We start from the raw sequence: 20,753 nt of genomic DNA, 5'->3' as shown, positions 1-20,753 counted from the left end.
TTTATTTAGAAATTGTGGAGTTGGTTTTATTAGGGAGCCTTTTGAAATCTGACCAACCCATGTGTGTGAATTGGAATTGTCTTCACAATTTTCAAGATTTAGCTTTCGAATAACATAACCGGATACGTATTCCAAGGCATCCTCTTGAAGATAGCCAATGTCAACAATAGGTAGAAGCCTCATTTTCGAACTATTACCAGTCTTGTGTTGAGGATTGAAGTGGTCAGAGCATATTTTCGGATCGGCTGGAAAATGCATTCCACCACTCACACCCCACTCCAACCTTTTCTTCTCATCCCGCGGAACGCTAAAAAATGTAACTTTGCCAGCAACATATTTTGTTTTGCAAATAAAGCAAACTCTCATTTTTTTTTTTCCACAAAAAACCTTTCCTTTTTCTCGTTAACGATTGCACTTTGAAATTGATGATGCGTTATGCGCATGTGCGGCGAATTATAATTACAACAACTCGTTTGACATTATTTTGACATTGGCTACCTCTATCATTCTACCATGCTTCATACCTACAAACCAATAAATATATATTACTCAAACATATTGGTAAAATTTATAAATGATTTCTTACCTGAAGAAAATGGCATTCCACAAAACAGAGTCCCAACTCTTTTGTGCTACACAGCTGCCTGTTACATTTTATTTACATTTATTTTCACCACCTTAGCAAATTTAATTTTGCTGTACATAAATGTTTACCTTTATGCATTGATCAATTTTTTTATTATGAAAACTCAAAACAAAGAACTGTCAAATGCGGCTAGTGTTGTAAGTCGACACCAACGACGACTTTTTTGTGATTGGGGGAACTTGCCTCATTAATAGACATCCGTCAGCATACAGCGTATGAATTATAAATCATTTACAGCCTGTTTCTGATGTCGAAACGAAAAGGCTTTCCAAATATCTTCACCTTTACTTTCTCGTTGAAGCAAATAAATTTAAATAAAACACATTTGAGTTTAGTGATATTTCATTTTTTTATCGAACTAAGATGTTAAGGTAGAAACTCAAGCAGCTCATTGCTTGCTTTATAAATTTTAAATTACAATTTCGCCGCCGTTCTTCTTTATAATTTTGCTTCAAAAAGCGGCGTATATTGATATAGTTTTGGTCCTTATTGCATTTGAAGAAATTTCAAATATAACGATAGAATTAGTACCAAATGAGTTTTTCTTTCACAAGAAACAGGCAAATGTATGGTTGCGACATCTACACTCCCACCATCACATTACGTTACTATGATCTAAGGATACAACGATAAAAAAACGAGAATATATATATATATATATATATATATATATATATATATATATATATATATACACATATATATATGTTTTTTTAACTTAAATATGTTAACACGTTTAACTTAATTCTCTTTTCTTTATATCTACAACGAGATAATGAAGTTTTTGTTATTTTTGATGTATAAATTGCAAACGCCTAAAAGTTTGCTTTGAAATGGGTATAGATTACATTTCCAATTCATCATTACTTTAGGGTTAATTTCAAATATTACATTGAGACACGTGTTCTTAATTTACAACCAAAGGAAAGATTACTCTTTAAGTGACTTCTTAAAATTTTTACTTTAAATAGTTTTCATGCACAGGATCATGTATTTTTTTAATGTATAGATTTTCTCAAATTAACGTGATTTCTACATTGCTGTCTTATGCTTCTATAAAATGTTTACAATACAGTACAGTTTGTGGTAGGTTTGTGCACTCACTGTATTTTACCCTGGAGGCATATAAATGCGTCATTTAATGATAATTTCCCTCGGGAAAAATGTGGTTACCATATGCCTCAGTCTTCTTGTGGGAATCGCAGGCACGTTTTTCGGAATAATTCCCTTAAATTTGGAAAATTTCTGGACTGATGCCGTTTGTCAATATTTCACGGCTTTAACCACACAAACCCAAGTATATTTTACACCAGAAGATTTTTATAAGAAAAAGAAATTCGTCAATCAAATTCAGCTTGTTGCAGGAGATCCAATCGGATTTTATACAAATTCTTATTTTTCGTTGAAACATACTATATTTTTACTTTATTATTTTATCACCATATTCACTTATTTTACTTTTTTTAATATTATCGAACTGTACTGATCACGGGTTTCCTTGAGAAAAAAAGGTCGGTTCTAAGCCCGCGTGGTACTCAAGAAGTCAAAATCCACATGTAGGTTAGCATAAGAAGATTATCGATAAATTCTCGTTTTTTATCGTTGTATCCTTAGGTCATAGCAACGTAATGTGATGGTGGGAGTGTAGATGTCGCAACCATACATTTGCCTGTTTCATGTGAAAAAAAAAACTCATTTGGTACTAATTCTATCGTTATATTTGAAATTTCTTCAAATGCAATAAGGACCAAAACTAAATCAATCTACGCCGCTTTTTGAAGTAAAATTATAAAGAAAAACGGCGACGAAATCGTAATTTGTAATTTAAAAATTATAAAGCAAGCAATAAGCTGCTTGAGTTTCTACCTTAACATCTTAGTTCGATAAAAAAAATGAAATATCAATAAACTCAAATGTGTTTTATTTAAATTTATTTGCTTCAAAGAGAAAGCAAAGATGAAGATATTTGGAAAGCTAAAGTTTGGGGGTCATTCATTCACACACTTTTTCGTCTCGACATCAGAAACATGCTGTAAATGATTTAGAATTCATACGCTGATGAGGCAAGTTCCCCCAATCACAAAAAAGTCGTTGTGGCAACATCGAACCGAATGTGGATTGGTGTCGACTTACAACACTAGCCGCATTTGACAGTTCTTTGTTTTGAGTTTTCATAATAAAAAAAATTTATCAATGCAAAAAGGAAAACATTTCTGTTCAGCAAAATTAAATTTGCTAAGTTGGTGAAAATAAATGTAAAAAAAAATGTAACAGGCAGCTGTCACATCGTAGTACAAACTTTTACATTCTCCTGACAATGAGCTCCTGACAACCTTGAGGAATAATTGCTTTTAATTTGGCCTCTATAGCCTTTATTGCATTTGATTGAGCTATTCTAACAGATGCGTCTATATAATCTCTCAGACTTGGACCAGCAGTGTCGTTAATTGGCGCTTCTAATCTAACATTCACGTTCAGAGCTGGAAGTGTGGACTCCGTCTGAATATTCCTGGCGAATTGGTCCCTAATTTCTTGAGCTGCCATGCTACTGTACTGTTTTCTATTAATGGAGCTACCTGACTCTGGAGATGATGTTGTCTGGGGCCCTGTTTCTTGCGTCGTTACAAGCGACATTAAGGGGGGTATAGAAGATTGAATGACGGTTCTATTGGTCTCTTGTTCTGAAGCTTGTGAGATATTCACAATACTACTCATATTTTGGTTATTGTTCGGAGTTGGAATATTACCAGAAAAATTGTTAGTGGCTTAGTTGGATGTACTTGGTTTATCTGAACCTACTAGTTTACTATTCGATCTAGTGGTCATGATAGAAGTTTTTTTGCTCGCCGTTTTCATATATTCGGCTCGATTATCCTTTTTTTATATTAACTAAAAAAAAGAAACAGAATTCATTTTAATTTGATTTTTTTTATGTATGTTATTTTATGCACAAGATACAATTTTTAGAAAGAACGTATTGAAATACATTTTTTTATAGTTATATGTATCCTACCAATCAAGATTTTGCAATATTTTTCAAAAGAAGAACAAATATGTTTTAAGCTATATAGCCTCATCATCATGATTCCATTCGAATAAATTACTACATTACTTGGTTGGTTACCCTTTATTTCAAGACAGCAACGTGTCGTTACTACACAGCATGGTTTTGGATATAACCTTCTGGAATACCGACAAGATGATATCATCCAATAGAAGGGCTTGGGCTATTTAAATCCTTTTTTTATATTAACTAAAAAAAAAGAAACAGAATTCATTTTAATTTGATTTTTTTTATGTATGTTATTTTATGCACAAGATACAATTTTTAGAAAGAACGTATTGAAATACATTTTTTTATAGTTATATGTATCCTACCAATCAAGATTTTGCAATATTTTTCAAAAGAAGAACAAATATGTTTTAAGCTATATAGCCTCATCATCATGATTCCATTCGAATAAATTACTACATTACTTGGTTGGTTACCCTTTATTTCAAGACAGCAACGTGTCGTTACTACACAGCATGGTTTTGGATATAACCTTCTGGAATACCGATAAGATGATATCATCCAATAGAAGGGCTTGGGCTATTTAAAAAAATTAAAAAAATGCGTTCGACGTTGGGCGCCATAAATGTGACAATTTCTATCACGCGGAGTTGGTACAAGGTGATTTTTTTGCTACGGCTAAGCTCGCCGGATGGGAGGGTTTTTTCTTCCGCGAAATTGTACATTTAAAATTTCATAGTACCATATAAAAATTAAATATTCTGTAATTGGGCTTATTCACCATATGCAAAGTTAAAACAAATAGGTAGATTAAAGCTTTTACGCAACGGATGTATTTCAATTCATGTCCTTCTGTTGTGCAAGTTTAAAAAAAAATAATGCATAATTTCCAACTGTGTAGAGGTCTAGATGGTGTACCTCTGTGGCTGCCCACCCCATATGACTCAAGAACCATCCATGATATTTTCTAGCCACATTATATTACTGAAAATACCCCTAATGAAACCTACCTATTTGATAATCAGATTCAGCCCATTCTTTTAAATAAATTCAAAACATATTTTCTTGTTCCAACTTAGAGATAATTCATTTAATAATATAATTTTTAACATATTTCTTTAGATCTATATATGTGTAATAATAATTAGTTTCTTTCTTTTTAACAATTATGTGTATATTACGATATTTCATATATCATATATGCATGCATGTATGTTTTTTTATAATTTTTCGTGTATATTTTTTTTAATTTTTAAGCATTTTTTTAGTATATACAGAAACTGAAGGAATGAATAATTTTTTACTGAAACTGAAGGAATGATTTTTTTTATTATTTTTAGAATAACATATATATTTATTTTATCAATGTTTAATCTTATCAAGATGCTGATGTAAATCGTATTTCAATATTTATATTCCGTTTACCTTAAGTCTTTGCATGATATATGCACTGATTTTAACTTTATGTTGTATTTTACACGGTCTTATTCTTTATAGCTTGTCTTTAGGTTATGTATATTTTGTATTATATATCACATTCTTTTAACTTTAAACATGTTAACACGTTTAGCTTAATTCTCCTTTCTTTATATCTACAACGAGATAATGAAGTTTTTGTTATTTTTGATGTATAAATTGCAAACGCCTAAAAGTTTGCTTTGAAATGGGTATAGATTACATTTCCAATTCATCATTACTTTAGGGTTAATTTCAAATATTACATTGAGACACGTGTTCTTAATTTACAACCAAAGGAAAGATTACTCTTTAAGTGACTTCTTAAAATTTTTACTTTAAATAGTTTTCATGCACAGGATCATGTATTTTTGTAATGTATAGATTTTCTCAAATTAACGTGATTTCTACATTGCAGTCTTATGCTTCTATAAAATGTTTACAATACAGTACAGTTTGTGGTAGGTTTGTGCACTCACTGTATTTTACCCTGGAGGCATATAAATGCGTCATTTAATGATAATTTCCCTCGGGAAAAATGTGGTTACCATATGCCTCAGTCTTCTTGTGGGAATCGCAGGCACGTTTTTCGGAATAATTCCCTTAAATTTGGAAAATTTCTGGACTGATGCCGTTTGTCAATATTTCACGGCTTTAACCACACAAACCCAAGTATATTTTACACCAGAAGATTTTTATAAGAAAAAGAAATTCGTCAATCAAATTCAGCTTGTTGCAGGAGATCCAATCGGATTTTATAAAAATTCTTATTTTTCGTTGAAACATACTATATCTTTACTTTATTATTTTATCACCATATTCACTTATTTTACTTTTTTTTAATATTCTCGAACTGTACTGATCACGGGTTTCTTTGAGAAAAAAGGTCGATTCTAAGCCCGCGTGGTACTCAAGAAGTCAAAATCCTCATGTAGGTTAGCATAAGAAGATTATCGATAAATTCTCGTTTTTTTATCGTTGTATCCTTAGATCATAGTAACGTAATGTGATGGTGGGAGTGTAGATGTCGCAACCATACATTTGCCTGTTTCATGTGAAAGAAAAACTCATTTGGTACTAATTCTATCGTTATATTTGAAATTTCTTCAAATGCAATAAGGACCAAAACTATATCAATCTACGCCGCTTTTTGAAGCAAAATTATAAAGAAGAACGGCGGCGAAATTGTAATTTAAAATTTATAAAGCAAGCAATAAGCTGCTTGAGTTTCTACCTTAACATCTTAGTTCGATAAAAAAAATTAAATATCACTAAACTCAAATGTGTTTTATTTAAATTTATTTGCTTCAAAGAGAAAGTACAGGTGAAGATATTTGGAAAGCCTTTTCGTTTCGACATCAGAAACAGGCTGTAAATGATTTAGAATTCATACGCTGTATGCTGACGGATGTCTATTAATGAGGCAAGTTCCCCCAATCACAAAAAAGTCGTTGTGGCAACATCGAACCGAATATGGATTGGTGTCGACTTAAGGTACGGTCACACTGGGCAAATATTTGATCGAAATTTGTTTTCCCATATTTGACTGAACAAATGTGAAATTCATACAGAGTTGATTAGATGTTCACATTACAGTCAAATATTTGACAGATTTTGTTTGTTCAAGCAGTCACCAAACAGCGTCAAATAGTGCTATGGGAAAACATGTTTGACACATGTTCACATTCGTAAAATATATTTTCCTAATAAATTGTTTGATCAAACTGTGAGGAAACATACGTTTATTTGGCCGAGAGAAATAGACAGAGAGAGTGAAAGAGAGACATAAAGAAAATGAAAAAATGGTATAATTTATTTGGAGAAGGGAGGCAAAAGACCAACTGTTGTGGAATAAATTCCTTGTCCGAAAAATTGTTTTGCATTTCTGTATGTTTGTATCATCGTAGAAGAATACAGATAGTCGCATCGACATAGCTGCTGCGACAATGAACTGTCAAAACAATTTTGGAATTGAAAATAATGAATGAAATGTTATTGAAATTTGTAAAAAAATGTTGAAAACACATATATCATTACAACCTACGATTTGCATCGTATAAGAAAACATAGAAAAATCTAATTATTTTTGTCAAAACATTTCAAAATTTTTGACATATGTTTCAAGCGTTGATGTATCTACCTATATCCTGTTCCAGAACCTGCAAGAATCTACTGGTTTCGCAATTTTCTTCTATATAATAAAGGGAAAATCGGTTATCGTAGTATAAAACATTTACATTCTTGCAGTTCTGAAATAGACTATATATTAACATTTTTACTAAACATTCAAATTCAGTTAATTCAAAAATATCAAATAAACAAAACCACTTATTGCATTCGTTTGTTGTTCTATTCAAAAAAGCAAAATGCTACCCAATGTTTTAAACTTATATTTTTCCTTGTTTGACCTTAAGGTACGGTCACACTGGGCAAATATTTGATCGAAATTTGTTTTCCCATATTTGACTGAACAAATGTGAAATTCATACAGAGTTGATTCGATGTTCACATTACAGTCAAATATTTGACAGATTTTGTTTGTTCAAACAGTCACCAAATAGCGTCAAATAGTGCTATGGGGAAACATGTTTGACACATGTTCACATTCGTAAAATATATTTTCCCAATAAATTGTTTGATCAAACTGTGAGGAAACATAAATTTATTTGGCCGAGAGAAATAGACAGAGAGAGTGAAAGACAGACATAAAGAGAATGGAGTTTCGGGTATAATTTATTTGGAGAAGGGAAGCAAATGACCAGCTGTTGTGGAATAAATTCCTTGTCAGAACATTTTTTTTTTGCATTTTTGTATGTTTGTATCACGGTAGAAGAATACTGGTAGTCGCATCGACATAGCTGCTGGGACAATGAACTGACAAATCAATAATGAATGAAATATTATTGAAATTTGTAAAAATTGTTGAAAAATACATATCATTACGTAAAAGAAAACATAAAAAATCTTCTTATTTTTGTCAAAACATTTCAAAATGTTTGACATATCAATGTTTCAAGCGTTGATGCATGTACCTATATCCTATTCCTGAATCTGCAAGAATCTACTAGTTTGTCAATTTTCTTCGATATAATAAAGGGAAAATCGGTAATCGTAGTAAAAACTTTTACATCTTGCAGTTCTGGAACAGACCATATATTAAATTTTTACAAAACATTCAAATTCAGTTAATTCAAAAATATCAAATAAACAAAACCACCTACTGTATTCGTTTGCTTTTCTATTCATTAAACATCATGTTACAAATGCTCCTGTTCTTAAAGCAAAATGCTGCCCAATGTTTTAAACTAATATTTTTCCTTGTTTGACCTTACAAAACATTTGCACCGTCAAATAAATGTTTGACCAAAAAAGAGGAAAATAATTGATCATAGGTGTTCACATTATGGACACACTGGTCAAATTTTTGTTTTCTGGCAAATAATTTTGTTTTCCCAAAATCAGCTGTTTTTGTATTTACCGTCAAATAATATTTGGTGGTCAGATTGTGACAAAGAAATATTTCACATTTTTCGTCAAATATTTGCCCAATGTGACCTTACCTTTAGTAATTAAAATAGCTTTTAAAACTGTCATACTTAACTGCATTTTTTCACTTGTCCATATTTTATTCATTAGGGAAAAAACTCTTTCGACAGGTGCGTTACTTCCAGGCATACATAAAACATACTCAATAATTGTGCGAACGTTTGTGCAGTTGAGATTATTAGCACGGAAGTGTTTAAACAGCTCCACCCAACGGTCTTCAGTAGGAAGGTAAAATCAGCGACAGTCGATGGTTGCTATTCGAAGATCGTCTGAGAGAGCTTGTCTTCACGGGAGAGGGTGACCCACGAAGTATGCAGTTCGGCAGTGCAACCCTTTACAAAGGCGTGAAAGTAATGTGCTGCGAGAACCAGGAATCTAAAGATTACCTGGTCACCGCAGTATCTGGCTTTCGCGATCTCTGGGAGGGATGCGATCTGGCGGCTGTATCCTTGAAGGACATCCCCTGCCGTAAAGTATTGACAGCTTGGGTGCCACCACCATCCGTGGATCCGACACGCATCCTGACAATACTGGGCAAGCAAAACCCCAACCTCAAGACGGACAACTGGCGTCTTGTCAGTTCAAACACTGAGGGAGGGGGCCTGGTCATCAAGGTATCCATGGATACGAATGGCCAGGAATACCTTCAGGCTCGTGGGGGAAAGCTGCATTTCGGCGCCGGATGGATCCGCTTCCGTCTAACGCCGTTGCATTAGGTGGAAGAAAACAGCAGCTACTTAGCATCATGCAGATTAATCTGCATCACTGCAAAGCAGCTGCTGCAGAACTCCTCCTATCCCTCTCGAAAGCTGAAGTAGACATAGCTCTGGTTCAGGAACCCTATATTTACAATAATAGGGTAACTGGACTAGGGAGTGGGCAGTATGTCTCTTACGCGGTCTCCAATGGTGATAAGGTAAGGACGTGTATTGTTGCCAAAAAGAGTTTAAATCTTATCTTCCTTAGCAACAACAGTGGAGGAGACGTTACGGTAGCGAGATTGGAGTCTAAATCCGGAAGGGTTCACTTTTTCATATCTCTATATCTACCGTACGAGCGACCTGACCCACCTGGACATGAAGTAGAGGAGCTGCTCGAAGATCTGGCGGACAAAGGGCATCTAATTATAGGCTGTGATGCCAACGCACACCACTTCCAATGGGGTAGCAACGATACCAACGTCAGAGGTGAGTCGATTTTTGATTTTATCTTAAAATATAACCTCAAAATTTGTAATAGGGGCAATGACGCAACATTTCAGATCAAAGACAGGGCAGAGGTCATTGACCTCACCCTAACTAACAAGGATGAATCCCTAATACAAGACTGGAAAGTCTCTCCTGAGTGCTCGTTTTCAGATCACCGGAAGATAGTTTTCAAAGTCTTAGTAGATGGTATTCCTCAAAAACCACATAGGAATCCAAGAAAGGCACATTGGGACAAATTTACGAAGCTGGCTATACCCAGGCTTCACTGTTTCGACAACATGGTCTTAACCTCAACCCTCGATATAGACAACTCCGTAAATGCGATAACGAGTGCTTTGATTGATTGCTATGAAAAAGTCTGTCCGCTAACCTACCCAGGGAAGAAATGTCAACCAGTTTGGTGGTCGAAGCATTTAGCCAACTTAAGGAGGGATAGTAGACGACTGTACAATAGGGCCAACAAGACCAAACTACGTACTGACTGGGATGCCTATAAGGCATCCTTTAACAAGTACAACAGTGAGATCAAGAAGGCCAAGCGCACATCTTGGGTATGTTTCACGGAGTCTATTGAAAGTGTCAACGACGCCTCCAGATTTCGTAAAGTCCTTTCGAAGGATCCTAAATCCATAGGAAGTATAAAACGAACTGACGGCACATGGACTGACTCTGGACTAGAGACTCTTAACCTGCTAGCCAACACACACTTCCCAAGCTGTATCGACGCTGCAAGCAATCATATGAACACATTATATACGCAACTGATGATTTTCACAAACAATTGATCAGGAGATATAACGCAATTTTAAATAAAGGATGTATTGATAATGCTTTTAAGAAAACCATAATTTTCCCAATCCACAAAAAAGGAGATATGTCAGAACCATCAAACTACCGAGGAATTGCTTTTATGAATAGTATTGCTAAAATAATGATGGGAATTTTAAATCAGAGACTATATGATTGGGTAGACTATCATCAAGTGCTTTGCGAATACCAGGCAGGTTTCCGAAAGGGCTATTCGACGGTGGATAATATATATAACCATGCATCAATTGTGAATATTAAACAAAACGAAAATAAGAAAGTATATGCTTTCTTTGTGGACTTTAAAGCCGCTTTCGATAATGTCTTCAGAAAATCCTTAATATATAAACTAGCTCGACTTGGTGTTTCGAATAAATTTCTAAAACTGATTGAAAGTATATACAACAACACAGAGTATGCGGTTTGGACAGGCGAAGAACTGTCAGACTACTTTGAAACCAGTTCAGGAGTGAAACAAGGTTGCCTCCTGTCGCCATTGTTATTCTCGCTCTATATAAATGATCTACACGAACATCTAGAAGGAGGTATTGATATTCACAATATAAACATTAGGCTTTTGCTCTATGCAGATGATATTGTGATTTTGTCAGATGATATAAAAACGCTACAACAAATGATCTCAAACCTGGAAAGCTATTGTGAAAAGTGGAATCTGAAAGTCAATATGAGCAAGTCTGAAATACTCATATTCAGAAAAGAAATGAGAAATGGAAGTTTAATGGAAATGAAATTAAAAATGTAAATGAGTACAAATACTTAGGAGTCACCTTTACCCCGAAACTTTCATTTTCAAAACACATTGAGAAACGAACTAGCCAGTCAAAGATGGCAATAAACTCTACATGGATTGATTTCCTGGGGAAGAAAGATGTAAATATGAAAATGAAATGGAAGGTCTATGAGGCTGTTTGTAGATCAGTACAAACTTATGCTGCACAAGTATGGGGATATTCGTATTTTGACGAGGTCGATAAGTTGCAGCGTTACTTTTTAAAGAAAATCCTCAAAGTACCAAGTTTTACACCTAACTACGCTCTTATGCTTGAGACCAATGTCGAAAATTGTCACTTATATACACTCAAACTAAATCTAAAGTATATACATCAAGTATTGTACAGATACCAAGAACATCGGTTACCGACAATATTAACCAATATATTGCTAGAAAAAGAAGGATTCTGGGTAGCAAATATTAAAAGTATGGCTCATCGGTTAAACGTTCAATGGCCAAATACCGCAAATGAAGATGAATGGACATTATTTAGCAAATGCATTATTGGTAAAGAAAAAACATATTTATTACAGGAAAACTTGAGGCTAAAACAACAAAGCCAAGATAGAATTTATAAACATTTAGACTATAGAATGGGAGAAATGTACTTTACTGACTCTTTTACTAGCGATCAGATTTCATGGATCTTTAAAGCACGATGTGGACTTATCAATTTGAATGCAACCAGATTTAACACTGAAAATGCAGAACGTAAATGTACGTTATGTAATCTGATTCGTGATGAAACATTGCAGCATTTCATTGGAGAGTGCCCTATCCTGGCAGAATTTAGGACGAGTTTTTTCCAATCCGCAATACTATCCGAAGAAGATGTGATTAACATTCTGGATGGTCGTGAAGCACATTATTGGAGACAGCTGGTCATATATTTAAAAATATGTTTAAATTATAGAGAATTTCTAATATTTGAATACAACTCAGTATAAACATAAATTAACTTGTAATCAGATACGACAGACGGTTTATTAAAAACCATTGTCTATTTAATAAAAAAAAGTATATATTATATATATTATTTATATATTATATACATCCTAATAAATGAATGGTTCCTTATTCACCTTGGCTGCATTCCTCGATATTGAGGGAGCCTTTAACAATGTCACGCTAGAATCCATTCATGATTCCTTATTAAAACTTAAAATACCTCAACTCCTCATAGACTGGATTGATACCATGCTTAGCAGCAGAATTATCAACTCGAGCATTGGGGAAATTCACATCAGGAAATCGGTCACGAGGGGCACTCCGCAAGGGGGTGTCCTATCACCATTACTTTGGCTTTTGGTCATCAACAATATTATTATGGATCTAGAGGTAACAGGAACGAAAGTAGTCGCATACGCTGATGACGTCGTCCTGTTAATCGCCGGGAAATTCGTGCAAACAATCTCGGATCTAATGCAAGGAGCTCTAGTCACCCTATCACGGTGGGCGCGTCGCAATGGACTAGGCGTGAACCCATCAAAGACAGAGCTCGTCCTTTTCACTAAGAGACGTAAATACCCTACATTTACACCACCGAAACTAGATGGAGTCAGATTAAACCTTTCGCTAGAAGCCAAATACCTTGGCACTATCCTTGACCACCGACTAAGTTGGAAGAGGAACACCGAGGAACGAGCTAAGAGAGGCTTAATTGCACTCTATTCCTGCAAGAATTCTATAGGCAAAAGCTGGGGCCTCAAACCACACATCATCAAATGGATGTATGAGTCAATCGTTCGCCCCATTCTAACCTATGGAGCTCTAGTATGGTGGCATTCTCTGAAGAAGTTAACTTATCTACGACATATTAACAAAGTTCAACGAGCCGCATCCTTATTAATAACGGGTGCCTTCAGGAGCACGCCTCAATCAGCACTGGATACTCTACTGGGTCTAGGCCCACTGAATTTATTTGTGGAGGAACAGGCATCCAGGAGTGCTCTTCGACTCAGAGAACTAGGTGAATGGCGCAGCCAACCCTTTGGACATTCTGCGATTCTAAGGCGTGTAAGGAATGTGGGAGAGACAGACTTTGCAAGTGACTATATTTCACCACGACTAAGCTTCCACCCATCTGACATACACATACCTGACAGGGACACCTGGGCTCAAGACAACCCACCTTTCCGCGGCATAGCTGTCTATACTGACGGTTCAAAGATGGAGTGTGGAACGGGAGCTGGTGTCTTCTGTGATACTCTTAACGTTCGTGAATCCTACAAGCTTGGAAACAACTGTAGCGTTTTTCAGGCGGAAATCATTGCAGTCAAAAAGGCCATTGACCTGCTGGTCACGAGGAACATTGAAGTCAATAGTCCGGTGACTATATATGTCGATAGTCAAGCGGCACTGAAGGCCTTGAGTTCCTTTACAATCAAGTCTAGGGCTGTTTTGAACTGCAGGGAAGCCTTGGAAAACACTGGGTTATCGATCAAGCTCTGTTGGGTTCCTGGACACTTTAACATCCCAGGTAACGAGACTGCAGACGAACTGGCCAGATTAGGATCCGAATCAACTACAATTCAAGTAGACAACTCGGTTAAACCACCACTGTGCCATTTCCTGCAGGTTATTCACAAACACTACTCTGAGAAGATCCAACAAAAATGGCTGGATGAAATTGGTTGTAACATCCCCAAACGAATCTGGCCCACGCTCTCGGAGAAGAGAACAAGGTCGCTGATGTCATTGTCAAAACCTGACTTAAAACTCGTGGTGGGCATCATCACAGGTCACTGTAAGGTGAGAGCTATGACATCGAAATGGGATAGCGACGGCATTGACTACTGTAGGATCTGTCAAGATGAAGAAGAAATCGAGACAATCGAACACTAACTCTGCCACTGCCCAGCACTTATTAATGTGAGGCATAGGCTAATGGGAGAATTAGTGTCACATGACTTGTCATCTTTTTCTAACACTGACCCAGTAGTAATACTTCAACTAGCCAGAAGATTCAAAAGGCTTAAGACGACACGGCAAACTCTTCAGCCGTAGATTCTCACTCTACTACACTATCCCTTATCTTCACTTTCTCTATCAATCACTTTTTCCTCTATCTCTCAAACTCTTTTCTAGGATGAACACAATGGACCTATAGGTCTCCGAGTGGAGCGGTTGCCATAAGGCAATCGCGCGTCCTTTAACCTAACCTAACCTAACCTATCTATGCTCAGAAAATAGGTTTTCAAAGGCTGAAACATTTTTAAAATTCTCTCAAGCGCCGGCATTAAAGCAAGCCACCTTGTTTTACTGTAGCCCAACAGTTTCTGATACTCTGTGTCGGTGGAATCACAGAACTCGTTCAGAACTTCTACCCGAATGCTGTAGATGTAGAAGAATGAATAAATTTTCACAATGATGCATTCGAAGTCAACAGGGAGACAATCTGCGGCTGTTTTAATAGCATTATGAATTATATGGGCTCCACACCCAATCCCAATGAGTTGCCTTCCGACGAATAGGTTCAATTTCGCGTAAACATTATTTATCCCTTTTCTATTCTTTCCTCCGAAATTGCAGTTTGTCTGCACAAAATGCCACAATTTTCTTATTCAAATCATTGCAAGATAATACTTCTTTCAAATAATCCACAATTATATCAGATGATTCGCCTGGCTGCTTTTGAAACTCTAAAATCCTGACTCTCACGCCTTCGTATGGTACAAAATAGCGAACTAAAACAGGGAATAATTTTATTGAGCCATGATTGGAAGCATCGGTTAATAAAGATATGCAGTGGGCTTCGTGAAGGTGTTCTTTCAATTCGTCCATCGCCATAGGTGCCAGCACATTTACAACTATAGCTTGTGATTTTGTACGGGCACATCTAAATTTTTGCTCAAAACATGTTTGTATTAGATTTGAAGCACAGTCATTCGAACGAAAACTGTGGTTTTCTTGCACTGCGTGGTACGCCCACGCACCCTCCGCTGCAGCTATATCCAAGTCTTTGGAAGTCGCAAAATTTGTTCTTTTAAAAAAAGAAAGCATTGACGAGCTTGAAGCGGCAGCTTGATCAGAAAGCTTGTGTTTTTCCGATTTTAAATGCTTCTCAATATCACTGGCACCACCATGTCCAACACTAAAATCAGTACGACATTTTTCAAACGTAACGTCTGATTCACCACTTCTTTTATAAATGGATACTTATTTTGCAAAGAAATGTTAAAAGTACACTTGCGTTTAGGCATTATTGTAATGTTACAATCACTAACATTGAAAATAAATTGTTTGACTTTGCTCGCCTTCTCCGACTCCGCAATGAAAAGATACCAGAACAATTTAGAGCGTCTATGCTTAGGGTACTGACAGAGTGACAGAAACTTTTTCTGTTTTTATAAGCATTTTTAATTTGGTGATTTCCCTTGTTATGCTGGAGTTAATGTCAACGCCGTCGACGACGCCGAAAAAGTTGAAAAAGATTGAACTTTTTCGGCGTCGAATTTCTTACGGCGTTAAGATTAACTGCTCTCATAAAATTTCATACGACGACGTCGACATTAACTCCAGCATTACAAAATCTTTCGAGTTAATTTTAATGTTAATGTTGCTTGAAAAAAACTATGCAAATAAATTATATGTTCACGGGGAAAAAAATAACTCATGTATTTTTCATCAATATCAATATCCAGTATTTTCGAAAGCGGGACATTTTTGCTCTCGCTGGGGACAGCGGGACAGATAACCTCAAAACGGGACTGTCCCGCCCAAAGCGGGACGTATGGTCACGTTACGTATATGGTTATAATAGAGTGTATTCCAAATTTCTTTGGTTTTCTTGGAACTTTTCATCGACAACAAAAATCAAGAGGCTTGTACCTGTGGTAACAAAATTAGGTGAATTTGGCGTTTATTATCTTAAACCTTATAAATGTGTAAGAGTATTGTATGAGATGATGGGATGTAATATGATAATAGTGTTTTGGAAATAAATAAAAAAAATAAAAACAAAACAATTTAAGGGTCATATATTCTTTTGAATGTGGTATAGACGGATTTTCCATGGAAATATATAAAGTAGGTATAGTGAAGGGGTCACCCTACACTTTAGCCAAGGTTTACCGAATTTTGAGTTGATACCTTTTTTAAAATTGCTTCGTACAAAATTCTTTCTGTACACCTCCTGATCTGGTTTGAAAGATACGACCCGGCTTCTCTTGTTATACGATCTTGTATTCCTTTCATAGGCTTCGTGAATTTTATTGTCTATCCTCTGATGTAAAATTTGCATATGGTCAGACTTTGGTAATACTACCATATCGCCATCTTCAAAAGCATTTAATTTCTTTAAGATCGTATATGTATCCGCATGCGTAATCATGTTATACCCTGTTTAGGCGAAATAAGGTGATGTGCCAGTGGAAGCATGTATTATAGATCTTAAAGCGAATTCTATTTTTGGCAACTTTTCGTCCCATTTCGACTGGTCAGTCTTTAGATAACTCCGTATACTGCTTAATATCGTTTGGTTGACACGTTCACTCGCGTTTGATTGCGGTGAGTGTATAGCCGTACGAATATGTCTAATGCCAAAGATTTGTAGTAAGTCCTTGAAGGCCTGTGACGTAAATTGTTTACCATCGTCGGAATGGATAAACTCAGGTACGCCAAATTTGTAAAAAATTTCTTCTATAAGGAATTTATTCACATGAGCCACAGTTGCTTTTGCCACAGTTTTCAATAAAACAAATTTTGTTTTATGATCCAAGACAATGAAGATGAAGGATTTTCCTGTTTTCGTTCTTGGGTATGGTCCCATGAAATCTATATAAATCTTCTGAAACGGGCGTTGGGTTACTACCTCGTTCCCTATTGGTGGTCGTAGCACTTGTCTTGGATGTTTAATTTCCTTACAAGTACTGCAGTTGGCTATGTATTCCTTTACATGGGATGCCATTGACGGCCAAAGAAAAATATTGCCGAACGTTTTGCAAGGTTTTAGCCGTACCTCCATGAGAAGTGTTACTGTCGTGGGATTTTTGCATGATTTCCTTAGTTAATTCTTCTGGGAGCCATATCTTCCAGCATTCATCTTCACTTCCCACATCCATACTGTTAAATTTGACTCTTGTATACAATGCCATCATTTACTTTTAAATCTGGTAAACGATTACTGTTTTGTTCGACAGTATCAATGAGCGTTAGATATGATGACTTTTTGAATTCCTCAGAGTCAAAATTAATGATGGAAGTGGCATCTACAGCAATTTCCTCCATGTCCAATCTAGACAACATGTCAGGAACAATATTTTTAGTTCCTTTTCTGTGTTCTATTGTGAACCTATAACCCTGTAATTTAAGGCTCCACCTAGCTAGTCGCCCGTTGAGATCTTTTTGCCGCACTAACCACTGAAGGCTTGAGCTGTCTGTTATTACGGTAAAGTCCGTCAATTCTATATATTAACGGAATCTTTCTATGGCCAAAAGTACTGCTAAACATTCTTTTTCAGTGGTCGAATAGTTTCGGTGGGCACTGTTAAGTTTCTTAGAGAAATATTCGATGGGATGTTCTCCATCATCGTCATCTCTTTGAAACAAAACAGCGCCAACGCTGATGTTAGAGGCGTCACACTGAACAAAGAATGGTTTAGAGAAATTTGGACTAGATAAGACTGGACTAGATACGAGACACATTTTTAATTTCTCAAAGGATTCAAGGGCTTGAGGAGTCATGACGAATTTTGATGCCTTTTTTAAGGTATCGGTTAATGGTGCAGTTAGGGTTGAGAATTCGTGAATGAACCTGCGGTACCACCCAAAAGTACCGAGGAACCTTCTAACATCTTTTTGAATTTTTGGAGGTTTTATACTCATAATGGCTTCTATTTTGCTTGGGTCTGGTTTAAGTTTTCCAGCGCCAACAATATAGCCTAGATACCGTAACTCCCTATAGCAAAATTTGGACTTATTCATATTAATTGTAAGACCTGTATCAGTTAACTTCTTTCCGACTGTCTCTAACATCTCCATATGAACTTGGTAATTCTGTGATACCACCAATAAATCATCAAGGTACACAAAAATACGGTCCTTCAACTCTGGAGGAATCACTTTGTCCATGAGTCGACACATCCTTTGAGCAGCATTACACAGTCCAAAGGGCATTACCTTGAATTGGTAATGTGACCTTCCTTGGACTGTGAAAGCTGTCAGGGGTCGACTCGATTCCTCCAGAGGAATCTGCCAGAATGCGTCCTTGAGATCAATGGCTGATATATAATACGGGTAACCTTATTCAGTTCCCTCGCATCCAAGCATAGTCTATTTTTATTTGGCTTTATGACTAAAGTAACACGATTGTTCCACTCTGCGTTCTGTGCTATTTCTATGACGTCAAGATCAAGCATACGATCTAACTCATCATAAATTAATTTTTGTACGGCAGGACTTACCGGATAATACCGCATCTTTTTCGGAGCTCAATTCCCAATGTCTATGACATGTTGCTCTAGATGGGTTTTGCCTAAACCGTATTTCGTATAGCAGCAGAAAGAGAGTTTCACTTTTTCTAGAATAACGTTTTGTTGATGGTTCAAATTATGCTTTTCCTGGTCATCTTCTTCCATCGTATTTACTATACCACAAACTGTTTCCCTGACTTCCGGTTGAAAAGAGATTTTGATGTCATCATTTTGCCAAAAGTTATAGCCTAGGATTAGGCTCTGTTTAAGGTTAGCAACTAAGAAAAACGTCATATTTTTAATTTTACTTCCAAATTGTACTTCAACTAGAATTTTGCCTGTAGTAAGTAGCTTGTTGCCATCAGCCGGATTTGTGGGTTTGAAGTTATCATCTGTTTTTATTGCTGAGTCGAATCTTTGTGAGAACATGGGGTCCCAGACTTCTCTATGTTCTTGTTTGGGTTTCCCACACACTGAGGGCACATAGGGGATGTAACCCCATCGAACCCACACCTGTAACAAAATATATTCCTTTGTTCAAGTGGGCATATGATAAAGGAATGGCCTGACTTTTTGCACTTCCAGCAGGTTATTTGCCTGCCTGGAGCTGTTGAACTGCATAGTGCCTCAATTTCATGCATTGGATCAAAAACGTCACTTTGTTGGAGTTCCAATTCATGTATACGTCTGTAATTTGTTTGCTGTTGTTGTCTATAGGAAATGCGTTTGGCAATGTTGGATTCGGCACGTTTGCACTCTTCCAACAAGGAATCTATTGTATCTATATTTTTAGGGTATATAAACTGTACCAGACCCTCTTTCAGGTTGTCCTTAATAATCCCCACAATTTCATATTCCTGAATGGGAACTCTCATTTAGTTTTTGAGCCTTATAATCGCTGAGATATATACGTCTGCAGATTCTGATTGAAGCTGTCGACGCTCAATGATTCTTCTTTGTATCTCAAAGTCGCTCTGGAAAGTTCTAAATTTCTTGATAAAGCAGAATTTTAGATAGGTCCATTCACATAGGGGGTTTTGTTGGCGAAATTGCCAAGTCCAATCGAACGCTCTACCAGTCAAAAGATGATGGAAGCCTTTGATAAAGACATCTAATGAGCAAACGTAGTCTACTCTCAAAGATTCCGCTCTAAAAATGAATTCTTCTACACTAACCGATTTAGATGAGCCGTCATATTTAAGACCCCATTTTTGCAGTTGCAAAGGGGTCATGGGTTTGTAGCCAAAAGCGAAATTTGTTGTACATTATGAGAATATGGTTCTCCGTAATTTCTTTGAGGATAATTTGTCTCTTGATACTGTTGTTGTTGATTAGATGGGGGGTCTAGATTGATCCTGCTCATTTTGTATTTGTTCTTGTGTGGTGATGTGTTCTAATGAGCTCCTGACAATGAGCTCCTGACAACCTTGAGGAATAATTGCTTTTAATTTGGCCTCTATAGCCTTTATTGCATATGATTGAGCTATTCTAACAGATGCGTCTATATAATCTCTCAGACTTGGACCAGCAGTGTCGTTAATTGGCGCTTCTAATCTAACATTCACGTTCAGAGCTGGAAGTGTGGACTCCGTCTGAATATTCCTGGCGAATTGGTCCCTAATTTCTTGAGCTGCCATGCTACTGTACTGTTTTCTATTAATGGAGCTACCTGACACTGGAGATGATGTTGTCTGGGGCCCTGTTTCTTGCGTCGTTACAAGCGACATTAAGGGGGGTATAGAAGATTGAATGACGGTTCTATTGGTCTCTTGTTCTGAAGCTTGTGAGATATTCACAATACTACTCATATTTTGGTTATTGTTCGGAGTTGGAATATTACCAGAAAAATTGTTAGTGGCTTAGTTGGATGTAC

The 20,753-nt window shown here is 36.3% G+C and overlaps 1 long non-coding RNA gene across 1 annotated transcript; it reads right to left on the bottom strand.

Moving 5' to 3' along the window:
* Nucleotides 1–334: 334 nt before the first annotated feature.
* LOC131805688 (uncharacterized) lies at nt 335–1,226 on the bottom strand. Its single transcript, XR_009343774.1, has 2 exons — nt 587–1,226; nt 335–524 (listed from the first exon to the last, which is right to left on the bottom strand). It is a non-coding gene; the product is annotated as an uncharacterized LOC131805688 (long non-coding RNA).
* Nucleotides 1,227–20,753: the final 19,527 nt, after the last annotated feature.

Source organism: Musca domestica, unplaced genomic scaffold (genome assembly GCF_030504385.1).
Source record: "Musca domestica strain aabys unplaced genomic scaffold, Musca_domestica.polishedcontigs.V.1.1 6, whole genome shotgun sequence".
NCBI lineage: Eukaryota > Metazoa > Arthropoda > Insecta > Diptera > Muscidae > Musca > Musca domestica.
The sequence above is the reverse complement of the archived record's forward strand: the minus strand, read 5'-3'. Positions and strand labels throughout refer to the sequence as shown.